The sequence below is a fragment of the Scleropages formosus genome, chromosome 13 (genome assembly GCF_900964775.1).
Source record: "Scleropages formosus chromosome 13, fSclFor1.1, whole genome shotgun sequence".
NCBI lineage: Eukaryota > Metazoa > Chordata > Actinopteri > Osteoglossiformes > Osteoglossidae > Scleropages > Scleropages formosus.
Genome location: NC_041818.1, coordinates 7,562,727 through 7,575,889, shown reverse-complemented (window position 1 = coordinate 7,575,889; position 13,163 = coordinate 7,562,727).

The following is a 13,163-nucleotide window of genomic DNA, read 5'->3' as shown; positions in this document are numbered from 1 at the left end:
GGGACACCCCAGCGATTGGTGGGAGGGCCTGGCCAGCGCACAGGACGAGCGCCTCCCTCGCGCTATTCTCCCTCCCGCCATCCTCGCCCTCTCGCTCTCTCTCGCCTCGCATACGCGATGGAAGGCCGTGAGCGAAAGGAAGAGGAGGGAAAAAAAAATAATAAAGATGTGAAGCACGCAGGCCTAATACGCTGCGCAGTGCTGCCGCCACCTGGACAAATACGAGGACGTCACATGGGACAAACCTGCACGGCTGCCGAAGAAATGCTTTGCTACCTCTCCGCACTTGTTGCAGTTGGATGACAGCGGAGATGTGCAGGCAGGATGCCTCCAGATGCCTCTTTCAAATATAAAACTTAAAACAGGACCCAAGGCAGCAGTGTGGGGCAGTAGGTGGCATAGCGGGTCTAGCTGCAGCCCTTGGCTCGGACCACACGGGTTTAAATCCAACCTCTTCCCGTAGCACCCTTGAGCAAGATATATATCATGAATTATTCCAGTAAATATTGCGCTGCTCTGTTAAATGGCTAAACCATTGTAAGTAGCTTAACATTGGAGAAAAGCGTCAGCAAATGAGTAAATGGAAGCGCAGCAGAGATCACCTGAGTGCCTACGTCATCTCCGCATCCGCTGGAATGCCAGCACTTTGCTCCATCAGTGGAGATGTTGCAGTAGTCTTTACACCAAGTTCAGCAGAAACATTCATACAGGGATGTTTCAGTGGCCCAAACAGACAAATCATAGCATAGATATTATTTACTAGAGTAAGCGCTGTTGAGGGGAGCTCAACTCATGGTGACTGACTACTCCCATGGTTCCTGCGGTCTGGGAGGGTGCACCCTCCCAGCGGTTTACCATTGCCTTCTTCTGCACATGTCTTTGGACTGCAGAAGGAAACCCATGTGAGTGGAGGGCAAACATAAAAATTGCACGTTTACTTTATTTAGCAGGCGCTGTTCTCTAAAATAACTTCCAACGAACTCTATGTAGTGTTATCAGCCCACACACCTTATTCACCAAGGTGATTTACACTGCTAGATACACTACTTACAATGGGTTACTCATCCATATAGCGGTGAAAAACACTCTCTTTGTCACGCACACACTATGGGTGACTTGGAGTCACCAACCCACCTAAACAGCATATCTTCAGAAGCAGGAGGAAACCAGAGCACCCAGAGGAAACCCACAGAGAGTCAGGGAGAACATGCAAACTCCACACAGACTGAGCAGGAATCAAACCCATGCCTGCTTGCACCACCCAGGTGCTGTGAGAGAGCAGCGCTACTCGCTGTGCCACCCAGACCGAGTGGGGATGGGAACCCGGATCTGAAACCACAGCCCAGGTGCTGTAATAAGTTACATGTATTCATTTAGCAGACATTTTTCTCCAAAGTGACAGAGAACAAAACAAACAGTGCATTATCTCAAGAGAAGGACAGATTTGGATGCAGATACATGAGAACAGCCAATCTGTCACATACCACCATATGACTCAGCCTACATGACATGAGTATAGCATGAGCATATAGAATTATGGTGCACTGGCACCAATGCTGCTCACCTTCCGTATATAACTGAGTTTTAAAAGCAAAAAATCAAATGCACATTTTCATAAAATGCTGACAGTTATTCTCTTTATCGTCCTTCAAGGAGATCGCCGTGAAATCAGTTCACTCTAAATATGCACACGAAGCAAACTGCCATGCATGGTTAGTGACACGGCTACGGTTTTGTTTTCGGATTCAGTGAGCGCCTTGCTGCTCGATGCGAGATAGCTTGTGTAAATAGTCTAATCTAATCAGTTTGTTCTCCGCAGAGTTATTCTACTTAGCAGCACTTTTATATTTGACCAGGCCTGCTCGACTATGCAAGCGCCCATCTAATGGGGTTTCTAGGATGTGGAGTCCTGGAGACTTGCGGTGGTCACGTTCGTCTACCAGCATGACGGAGGATTCGGTGGGATCCGGGGGTTCTGCAGCCTCCCTGGCGCCCTGGGTTGCCTGGGTAAAGGGTTCGGCACCCTCGATCTGCACGTTTCTGCTAGATCCCCTTTGGCGGCAAGAGAAATTGTCATCAGGAGAAAAACATAAAAACCGATCAGAGATCAGGTACACCACGTAGGCAGACATTGCGGTCCACGAGTCCTCTGAGACTAGTCTAACATCACCTTTGTCCTACAGAACCAGCTACCACAGAAAGAGCAATGGTCACATCAAACTGAGCGCTATTTGGGGCAAATTCACCGCGAGCGTGACGGCTGACATTAGCCGTGCGAACAAATGCACGCTTTTAAAAGGCATGATCGATATTTTCCTTCTCAATCTTGTCGCCGTGTCCAGTTTTCCTACCCAGGAGGCATGCGTGTTAACAGTAAACAGCAAGACCGCCATCTTCAGGTTAGAATGTGTTATAGCCGACATCTTTGTCCGTGCAGCGCTGGCAGGAATCATTGTGTGGCCTAGAAAGCTTATTTATATACACAGAATACAGCAAGTAGTAGCAGATTGCTGTCAAAACTGCCATAGTTTATATTAACAAGTCCACGATTTCACCGGACGACTGTGGACGTTCAGCTCCTCTGTCTATTCTCTGACTGCAGATCGAGCTCACGAAAGGTTAATAAAACCCTCTTTTTTTTCGAAAACACCGGAATATTAGCGTCGCTGTGCCTGTATTTACCTCATCAGTCCTTCTGTAGGAACATTTATCAGACGTTTGGATAAAATTAGTTCTATTATGGCAAATCGTGACCCTCCGAAAAGTCATCCATCCCTCCACTATCAATGGCCACTTGTTCAGTAGAGGGCTTTAGTGATCTGGAGGTTATCTGGAAACACAAGGTGATGAAACTTGATGCTGTTCTTAACAGAGATTTACAATGTTAAGCTACCAAAACTTTTTACACAGCTGGGTAATTTTACTAGAACAGTTTTAGGGTAAGTACCTTGTTTTAAAGCTAAATGAATAAATGTAAGCACCTTGCTCAAGGGTGGTATGGCTGGAGATGGCATTTGAACTTGTCACCTTTGGATGTAAAGGCAGCAACGCTAACTGCTATGTTACCAGCTGTCCCCCTGTTACCACCACCACCACCACCATCATCATTATCATTACCATCATCATCAGCAGCAGAAGCAGCAGCAGCATTAGTATCATTTCCTTTGACCCAAAGGCCATGGGGTTACCACCAATGACTTTCCTACAATCTTCCTCCATCCATCATGATACACTGTGACTTTCTGGGACATGGAAAAGGTCAGACCTGTCCATTTTTGGGTGTTACCTCCCTGTCTATTCCTTTGACTGCATCTTTTTCTTCCTGATACAGTGTCTTTCAAGGTGGTCTTTGCAGGACCGCTTTAGAACCACCTTTTTACCCAAAACATGTTTTTTTGTTACTGCGGGTGTAACCTCACACAGAAAATGGGGGAGAAGGTGCAAAATGCTGAGAGACTAAAGGGGATCGGAACCCATGAACAACTGCAGAGCCCAGCAGCAGGAGCTGTGAGATCCCAGTGATACCTGCAGCACCACCATGCCACCCTAATAACCTAATAACCAATACATCTGCTTAACTTCAACATCATCGGTGTTCATTACTAGACATCATGCAGAAAGCCATTCTGATTCTAGACATTTTGCTTCAATTTCTTTCTTCTTTGAGTCTAACCATTTCAGTCATAATTTTAGTAAATATGGAAATAGCCCCTTTTTGACTAAAAAGAGGGCATAATGAGTATGCCAATGCACCATTCAAATAGCACACCGTGAACAACAGACACTAAATGAGCTCTTTCAAACTATCAAAAATATTACATATACAGCCATACGTGTTAACACCCCTCTTAGAGACAGAAAGAGCTGGAGACCCTACCTGGGGGCTTGTGTAACTTCACATAATGAGTTATCATATTCCATCCACAGAGTTTTACTTAATCCATATGGCCCCATGTGCATATGGCGAGCTGCTGCAGCCGTCACATTCTGTTCTGTATCAGCTGTAGCCAGGGAAACGAACATGTACACAGGCCACTGACTGAGAATGGGAATCACTGACTGTTCATGTGTTAAATCCAGCTGAGGACCATGTACATATCAGGTAAAGGCAGAAGAAAAATTGCCAAGGAGTGACATGGCAACCTGGGCGTTGGGGGGCTGCAGTGCCTGCAGATGGTAAGGAGTAGGTCTGAGTAGTCTCTGTCTGGCACCTGAAGCATAAGCGGTGGCCCATGGGTTTGTTTGGGCCAAGGGATGAGGGTGGGTTTGGGGGATTACAGTTCTTCATAGCTTACTATTTCAAGCCTGGGTCTGATTTTTTTCTCATCCTTTCCTTCTGCTTTCAGTTTGACTGAGTAACTTTATGTTGGCGTTGTCTTTGTTTAAGCAGCACAGTATATTGAAATTACGGCTTTTTTTTTAACTGCACTTGAAACTCCTTCCTTCTGTTGTTGTAATGCATTTTTTGTATTATTGTCCAAGATCTACAAAAATAAAGAAAAAATAACTTTTGCATTATTACAAGGAACCAAAATTGACTTCGCAGAGCATTTAAATTTTAAAAAGGACTGGGTTGGTTCTACTTTTAACTTTAACAATAGAAGTTGAGTCATTTTAAATAAAAGCAATCTTCTGTTTACTTCTAGTCTATTCACAGAATTTGCCTTGTTTAAGTATATCTTAATAGGATATTTCCAGTGACTGTTCTTAATATCATGCCTCTCTGGGCACTTTGCTATATTTATTTAGGAATATGATAGGATACAGGGTCACTGGAGCAATGATCATTCAATTATCGAAACTTCCTCCAAGAAATAAATACAGCAAAACAAAGCAAACAAAAAGTTTGATTTGTTCCCTTTAGATCCACACCAGATGCTCCTTTCACAAATACTGTATGGTGTTTGACTCACGTGTATCATTTTTTCCACTACAGAAGGTAAGACTTGACCTGTAGAGAAACTTGAATGAATTTTGTAATATTTGACCAACTTTTGAAACCTCTTAGATTGTGCTATGACCACTACTGCTGAATATTTTAACACTTTATTCTTGTTTTTTATTATGTCTATGTACAATTTTTTTATTTTCTCAGTATCTTGTCTGTAAGGCAGCTGGTAGTGTAGTGGTTAGAGTTGCTACCTTAAGGTCCAGAAGCTACTGGTTTAAACCTCACCTAGTGCTGTAGTCCTCTTAAGCAAGGTATTTACCCTGAACTGCTCCAGTAAAAATACTCAGCTGTATAAATGGGCAAATAATTTTTAGTAGCACACTGTTGTAAGTCATCTTGGTACTGTCATGTCCACGCCCACAACTCAATTGACAGCACCCGACTCCGGTCCAGCACCTGACTAACTCCCTACCCTTTAAAAGATACTCCGCAGCTCCCATACCTTTGCGGAATCTCATCAGGGACAACCGCCCTTCCTCGTGACACTTCATTCACAAGCATCGCTAACTCTCAGTTCATGTACTCCGGTTTTTGACTCTACGCTTCGTTTCCCGACCACATCCATGGATCCTCGTTCCTGTCCTGTTCGCCACTCAACCGACCCTTTGCTAAGTCACCTGACCTCGCTCATGGATCTTCGCCCTGACCCTGACCGCCAATTGACCAACCCTTCGTCTGTCCCTGACACCGAGAACTTGCCTCATCCCTCGACTCCGGACGAACAATGCTGCACTTGGGTCCAGCCGTCTCGGCTCCCTATGTTTTGCATGAATGATTTTTTGAACAAGTTCTCTTTGTTCAGTAAGCAAATAAAAAAATCCCACCTTGTAAAATGTATTTGTGATATACTGTTCATTTAAAACTCAATCACAGCTAACAGAGACAACTAGTACAAAATAACAGAAGGTTTTGACATGAAACAAAACATAACCATCCCATTCCAGCCAGTTTATTAACAGAAGAGAAATGAATAAAAAGGTAACTTTAGATTTGAAAAGGCTTAGAAAGGCTTGGGGTGTTGGCCTGTCACTGCTCATTCCCATTCACATTGGTCTGTTACAGGCAAACCCTTCTTCACAAAATTAGATTTGTACTTGAAGTATATAATCTTTAGCACTATACTTTTTATTTCTATTCATGTATTTGTTATAGTGGTAGATGTAAGGTCAAGCAGTACAGCTTGCAACTAGGCATGAAGAACAAATTAATCATCTGGGACAGCTCTGGCAATAGGATGTTGGCTTTGATGCTAGACTTCATCAGAGTATGACAGGACTCTCAGAGAGTCCCCTCAGCAATTCCTCTCTTCTCTTCGTTCTGTCTGTGGTGTTTTGCATTGGCGTACTACTAGTTGGCGTTCAAGGTTTTGCCATGCAATTAGAGAGATAGTAGAGAAGAAGAAGAGAGAGGATGTGCACGTGGTGATGTTGACTTAGCATGTTCCATGCTTGTTCGTTTTCATCATTAAAATCTTTGAATAATAAATCTCCTGCTTCCCTTGTCTACTGAAGACGCAACAAAATTGGCGAGGGTCTTTTCAGGTTCTGTAGGGTACCTTATGGCTTGGCTTCTGCTCCGTCCGCATTTCAGAAGATGATGGCTGTCATTCTTAAGGGACTCCTGAATGTTGCAAGCTATCGGGATAACATCATTGTGTGGGGATGCTCGCTAGAGGAGCATGATCAAGCGCTGAAGGATGTGCTGCAACGACTGAAAGATGCTTGATTGCTGCTGAATGAGTCAAAGTGTCACTTCAGGAAGCTGAGCTTGAGATTCTTAGGGCACACAGTGACTGCACAGGGTATTCAGGCAGACCAGGAACACCTTTCTGCAATAATCGATGCACCTGAGCCAGCAGATGTTGTTCAGTTGCGTTCTTTGCTGGGTCTTCTTTCTTGGTACAACAAATTCATTCCCAATTTTGCTTCTGTAGTGGCGCTTTTGCGTGCATGCTTGCAGGATGACAGTGGGTTTTGCTGGTCTGAAGCAGCTGAAGATAGCTTGGCTGCAGTCAAACAGCTTGTTGTAAACAGTCCTGCTCTAGCACTGTTTGACCCTGACCTGCCAACTGTCATCTCCACTGATGCACCTGATTACATCTTGGGTGCTGTCTTCTCACAGATATACGCTGATGGTGATGAACGTACTGTTGCTTTTGCATCCAGAATACTAAACCCAGCTGAGCGAAAGTATTCCACTGTTGAGAAAGAGGCTTTGAGGTGTGTTTGAGCCATCAAAAAGTGGAGGACATACTTATGGGGCCACAGATTTACCTTGCGAACTGACCATCAGGCATTAACTACCCTGCTGACTACGAAAGGGACCGATAGAGCTGGCATGCGCATAGCAAGGTGGGTGGCTTGGTTGCTTTGCTTTAACTACGGTGTTCAATACCATGTCGGATCCAACAATCACACTGCAGATTGTTTGTCTCACCTGCCTCTGCCTTGTCCTTCCACTGAGCAAGACACCGAACCTGAGTTGGTGGCTTTGCTGTCCGCTGCTCTGACTGCTGTCTCACAGGAAGACTTGATGCTGCTTCGGCTCGCTGTTCTGAACTCTCTGCTCTGGTACACAAATTGCGCATGGTTGGTCGCCATCTCCTGCTGCTTTGGACTCGGTGTTATGTCCGTACTACAAACTACGGCATGAGTTCAGTGTGCAAGATGACTTTGTGTTTAGAGGTTCGCAGCTGGTGGCACTTAAGGAACTCCGTGAGACATTAGTTCGTATTGCTCATGAAAGTCACCAGGGAATTGTGCGAACGAAACAACGCCTGCGTGAACTCTGTTGGTGGCCTCAAATGGATGTGCTCATGGCAGAGAAAATTGCCACTTGCCAGTTGTGTCCTTCTTTGGATAAGACTGCCAAACCTTCTGCTGCACCTCCCCAGCCTGTTCCTTTGCCTTCGGCACCTTGGGAAAAACTTGCAATAGACATTGTAGGCCCTTTTGAGACAGCTGTTTGGAATTACCGATATGCCTTGATGCTCTCAGATTATTATAGTAAGTGGCCTGAAGTAGCCTTTACTGCATCTGTGGCAACAAAGCAAGTGACTGCTTTTCTTGTCTCTGTTTTCATTTGACATGGCAATCCGAGGACACTAGTGACTGATAATGGGCCTCAGTTCACTTCGCCTGAGTTTGCTGCGTTCTTGAAAGACAGGGACACTTAGCATGTTCGTACATCGGTGTAAATGGAGCTATTGAACGCTTCCACCGCGTGCTTAAAAGTACAATTCAGTCAGCCATCATACAATTAGCCCCATAGAAACAGAAAGAAACAGTGACTGACTTCCTTCTGATTTACCGCGCTACACCGCATGCTATAACAGGTGTCTCATGCTTTGAATTGCTTCATGGGTTGAAAATGCGCACTCGCCTTAATGTTCTCCCGCCTCCACCTTCTGGTCATGAGCCTGCACCGATGCACCAGCGTGTTTCAGCACGGCAGGATGTCATGAAAGCTTGATTTGATCGCACACATTGAGTGCGTCATTCTTCTTTTCGAGAAGGGGATTAAGTGTGCATAAAGAAACCAGTACATGTGCCAAAGGCTCATCCCAAATTCATTCCCCCAGTTGAGGTTAGGAAACAAGTTGGCCCTTATACCTACCTCTTGGAAGATGGAAGGAAATGGCACGCTTCATGCCTCGCAGTAGTACCAACAAATGCACTGGATACTGGACAAACTGCCACTGCCACTGCCAAACTGCCACTCACTTTCATCTCACACGCCCTGGTCTGAAAATCCTGTGCCTTCGGATGCTTATTTGCGTGAGAAACGCCAAAGGTACAAGCCAATTTGGCTGAAGCACTGTGTACACTAGTTACAGAATTAACATGGACATTTAAGTACTGTTGAAATGTTCTGTGCTGTTGAAAAGCACTGTTAAAAATTTTGTTACGAGCTATTGGCATTCCTTCAATGTATTGTATTATGTATTTTCATGCATGTGAATTGGTTGCTGATAGCTAATGTAGTGCTTGCTTTCCTATTGCATGCACTGTTTGTGATTGCAGGAAGAATTCCTTTAGTAAGAGGGGGATATGTGGTGTTTTGCATTGGCGTACTGCTAGCTGGCGTTCAAGGTTTTGGGATGCAATTAGAGAGATAGTAGAGAAGAAGAAGAGAGAGGATGTGCATGTGCTGATGCTGACTTGTTGTGTTCCATGCTTGCTCGTTTTCATTATTAAAATCTTTGAATAACAATTCTCCTGCTTCCCTTGTCTACCGAAGACACAACACTGTCATTGTCTCTCACAGGTCCTCCTACCTCTGACAGACATACAATATCCAGCTTTTCTTTTCTGTTCCCCCTGTTGCTACAGACATATTGTTACACATGACTGCTTGAGTCTTGGACATCTCTGCTCATCTCATTATTCTGGGACATCAACTTCTCCAGAACTGATAGCCATCTCCTCCCAGGAGGTCCATCCACCCTTCAGGAACTTTCTGTCTAAATGGACAATTCATTCATTTCATATGGTTCATTGGTTAAGAGTCTGGGAGTGATGATTGACTCAAGTCTCAGCTTTTCTCAACACAGTGAAGCCATAACCTTGGTCTTGCAGATACATCCTGCATAACATCCACACAATCTGACCCTATCTCACAACAAACTCTGCACAACTCCTGGTCCAGGTCATGGTGATATCCTGCCTGGACTACTGCAGTTTCCTGCTGTCTGGTCTTCCAGCCTCTGCCAGCAAACCTCTGTAGTCGATACAAAATTCTGCTGCATGTGTTGTACTTCACCTGTCAAAGTATTCCCATGCATCCTATCCCATGTAATCCCAGCCAATGGACAGGAGGGCATACATGGGAATATCATCCTCTGGTGATGGCCTACAAAACCGTTAACAGACCTGTTCCTCAGTATCTGCAGAACCTGATCTCTTGCTATACCTAAACAGAAAGTTATACTCCTCCATTTCTGGCCACTTGGTGATCCCATGCCCAAGAGGTCCAAAATCAAAAGCCCAGCTGTTCTCAGTTTTGGCTTCATTGTGATGGGATATTACCCATCTGTACCTCAGAACTGCTGAATCCCTTCCAACATTCAAAAAGACTCTCAAAATATATCTCTCTCGGAATAACTTCTCTCATGATCTCCAATCCACTCCTTAAACTTGCAGTATTATCTATGTAAAGTAAAACAGTACTGTCTGCCAATTTCATTTGGAGCAAGTTGTGTAATGTACACTGGTTAAATACTGGGATTAGACTAAGTGACTACATCAAGAATCATGTGTCTCTACATGTATCTCTTTTGGTGAAATATAGTTATTATTTGCAAACTGTACATTGCTCTGGAGAAAAGTGCTTGCTAAATGAACAAATGTAAACATGAATGTAAAAACAGACTTTTTTCTATGCAATTCAGTAAACACAGTGAAGTATAGTAAAGGAAAAAGATATTCTACCACTTATTATAATATAGGGTGGCTTCTTCTCAAGAACTAATATAGCAGACAATTGTTTCCTTTGACTGGAGCAAGTTTTAACATGGCCTACGTGCTTTCCCATGAGAAGTGTTCATCCCAAAGAGTGGAATGCATCTCTCTCAGGATCCTGTGTGTGTAATTCATCTGCGGCTGGTCGGATCATTGTAATATACAGGCCAAAGAAAATATGTGCTGCAGAGAGCATTGCATTGTATTGCAGTGCCTTTGCTGACTGGGACAGCAAACACGTTAAATGGATCATGCTGTTCTTACTTCATTTTAAAGCAAGAGGAAAAACAGTGGTTTTGGAGCACAACACCAGAACATTCTCTTCTCTACAAAGAGCCCAGAACCTGGAATGTTCTTGAATTCAGTCCTGTGTGAAGAAATGATGTCAAGATGCATGAAAGACATCAGTGCGTGCTAAGCAGAACTCTTATTAATGTCAACTGACATATGGTTGTCCCTCAGATTGCTCAGTACCATGCTGATATTGTTACCCCTTGAGTTTTCTTCTAGATGTTTGTGAGTAAAACAATGGTAAAGTTCAGGAAAACAGGAATGCAAAGCATGTCTCGCTTCAGTCCTCATAAAATGGAAGCAGCATTAACTTTGCAAAACGTGGTTTTATTCAGTTCAGTTTAATTCAGTTCAATTCATTTCAATTCAATTAAATTATACAGAGCGCGGTTCTCACAAGAGTGACAGAGAGTGCATAAAAAGGTTACTGAAATATGCTAAAATAGTTATAACACATAACAATAACAATATAATCATCCCAAATCACATCTGTAACACCATTATTTTGACACCTAATGAAATACCTGCAGTAAACATGACTTTTTATATTTTTTCTTTCAGTAAAATAGGAAAAATCTTCACCAGCAAGTCAATAAGATGTTGTTTACGGTGGGATAGGGTAGGATAATACTTTATTAACTGCTGCAGGAAAAGTCACACACAGCAGCTTAACATGACACATAACAGACATGACAAATAACAACAAAGTGCAGTGATACTGACATCAACATATTACAACATAGTTCTAGTAAATGAGAAGTGAAAAGACAAGTATATAAGTCTGTTCAACACTCGAGCAGTTCAGTGAAAGGCCTAAAATAAATTTCTGGCAGTGTTTAAAGAAACCACATTTGCCAGCTTTTCCCCCTCGTGTTTTTAATATTGTTTTCCCCAGCATATAGGCAGAATCCCATCTGATACAGAGATGGCATTTCCAAAGTACAGTCATTTAGCCCATTCTTTCATGAGAACACATTAGCAGTTGCTGAACACAGAACTGACGAGCCTGCACAAACATATTAGGTTTTATTTATGAACTTTTCCAGTAATGAACAAACTCTCAGTCCCAATTAAGTTTATGTCTCTCTTTCTGCTGATATAATGCACACATTGTATTTTCTATGAGATGTACGTCATTTTGGAGAAAAGCATCTGCTAAATGAGTAAATGTAAATGTGAGTTTGTATGTCAAACTGTAATGGATATCATCACATAACTCTTGTCTTGTGATACTTTGCGTTTTTACATTGTACTAATCTTGTAACCAACCAACCAACGTGGATAATGTTGGTATGAGGATCAGCACCTCCAAGTCTGAATCCATGGTTCTCTCACAGAAAAGGTTGGCATGCCCCCTTCAGGCAAGGGGAGATAGTTTGCCCCAGATGGAGGAGTTTAAGTGTCTTGGAGTCTTATTCACGAGTGAGGGGAGAAGGAAGCATGAGATTGGCTGCAGACTGGGACGAGCAGCAGCAGTAATGTGGTCGCTGTACCGGACTGTGGTGATGAAGGGGGGGCCATAAGGCAAAGCTCTCTATTTACTGGTCGGTCTATGTCCCTACCCTCACCTATGGTCATGAACTCTGGGTAACAACTGAAAGAATAAGATCACGGATACAAGCGGCTGAAATGAGTTTTCTCCGCAGGGTGGTGGAACTCACTCTCCGTGACGTGGTGAGGAGTTCAGCCATCTAGGAGGAACTCCGAGTAGAGCCGCTACTCCTCCACATTGAGAGGAGCCAGTTGAGGTGGTTTGGGCATCTGGTGGAGATGCCCCCTGGGCACCTCCCTTTGGCGGTATACCAGGCATGGCAAACTGGGACAAGACCCTGAGGTCGGCACAGGACCCGCTGGAGAGATTATATCTCTCAGTTGGCCTGAGAGCAGCTGGGGATCCCCCAGGTTGAGCTGGAGTGAGTTTGCAAGGGACAGGGACTTTCGGCCTTCTCTACTCTCCCTATTGCAACTGCAACCCTAGAAGAACAAGCGGGCAAGAAATGGATGGATGGGTGGATGGATAATTTTGTACTCCATGGCATCAGCTAAATAATAATGGTAATAATATGGTACTTAGCATAATAATGGCAATAATAATAATAATAATAATAATTCTCCAGTGAACTGTCACTCTGTCCACGTTGTACATCTTGGGTATAATTATAAATTCTGGATGGATGGATGATTATGTAAGTAAGAAAGTGAAGCATTTTTATTTGTGTATTTTACATACCATACACGCATAAACGCTATTGTGTTGTATGCAGTCTAAATTTAACATCTGTTTAAGTGTAGTCTAATAACTGCGATTTTAAACTAAAAACCGACGTTTGTAAACTACGGCTTCTGCAGGGGCGACCGCAAGCCTGCTTTGAACCACCCAACTCTATGAAATGTTATGATTGGCTAATATACGTCACAGCCCTGCGTGCGCATGCGCAGAGGTCCTGCGTTCAAATGAAATT